Source organism: Dermacentor andersoni, chromosome 1, assembly GCF_023375885.2.
Source record: "Dermacentor andersoni chromosome 1, qqDerAnde1_hic_scaffold, whole genome shotgun sequence".
Classification (NCBI taxonomy): Eukaryota; Metazoa; Arthropoda; class Arachnida; order Ixodida; family Ixodidae; genus Dermacentor; species Dermacentor andersoni.
The window spans coordinates 41,735,001-41,736,523 of NC_092814.1; positions in this window are offsets into that span (position 1 = coordinate 41,735,001).

A 1,523-nucleotide genomic window follows, 5' to 3' on the forward strand; every position below is an offset into this window, starting at 1 on the left:
GCCAACATACAAAGGCATCAAGGACTGCATAGGGAACATTACTTGTACTTACTAATTGAATGAAAGAAGTGATTAATCAATGAAAATGAAAGTGGATGACAAAACTGGCCGCAGGTGGGATACGAACCAATCTCTTCGCATTACGCGTGCGATGCTCTTACCAATTGAGCTACCACCGGCAGCGTTTTCCTATACACTTTCTGGTGTATTTATCTTCAGCTACTAGAACTAAACCTTGGAGTGTTAGCCAGCGCCACGCCTCATGGCCTTGACGGCGGATGTGGAACATCCTTTTGTGTCACATGCTTCACATGAATGTGAACTTTTTGGGTGAAGGCAACTGGTTAATAAACCCGCACATTCTACCTGCAGGCATCAATGCTACCGAATCCGGTAGCATTGATGCTTTCAGGTGTAGTGTGTGTGTGTGTGAGGGGGGGGGGGGGACGTGTCGTTCACCGATATACAGTGAATGATAAGTATTCCAATTATATCTGTCCTGAAATGTTGATGTGTAATTGAGTTCTAGCTGGGCTCACTGAAAATTTGCCTTTTTTCCCCAGAATAGATACAAAGTATGCGTCAGCCTCTCAAAGCACCACAAGGCTTTCAACGCAGAAGAGCTCGTACAGCGAGCGTGTCGTCTGCAAGTAAAATCCGCTAGTGCCTGCTGAGAAATTCTACAAAGTACTAAACACGAAGACAAGAATGGTTGCTACATCACATGGACATTACCTGCTGGCTAACTGCAGTGTACAACGCTCTTTCCCACTGTTGGCGCCTCGTATTGAGATGATTATGTAGCAGTTGCGTCTGCCATTGGTTTGGCGATTACAGAAAGAGACTGACGAGAGCAGAGCATTTCTCTGATGTAAGCAGTCAAACTCATCTACAACGATCGTCTGTCATCGTTCGCCTGCCTCGTCTGCGATGCTATGCAAAGCAGCTCTACAAAGCGGAAACTAACCGCAGCGCCATTCGCTCCACGGCGACACCGCCTGCATCATGCACTACCGCCAGCGCACGACAGCGGTGTTGAGCAGCCACCTATGGGAGCAGCGAGTGCGCAATGACAGCGGAGGCTGCAGCGATGTGGTTTTGTAGTTGCTCACATCCTGTGGCGCGGTCGGTCTACTATCTTCCACAGATTTGCCTATATGTATTGAAGTACTTTAGTGGACACTATCGCCAGAGCTACCTCTGGTAATTTTTGTAGGATACTATGTCTTGCTTGTCCTACTTGCAATGAACAGCGCTGCGTACAGTAAGCGTCTGCTGCTGCATGCAAGCTACATACTATTCAGATTGCGAGAGAGCGTTTTACCTTTGTTCAGGACTTTCCAGAAGTCCTTGTGGTGGCGTTACATGAAATTATGGGGTTTTACGCTCCAAAACCACGATTTGATTATGAGGCACGCCGTAGTGGGGGACTCCGGAATAATTTGGACCACCAGGGGTTCTTTAACGTGCTCCTAAATATAAGTACACGGGCGTTTTCGCATTTCGCCCCCATCGAAATGAGG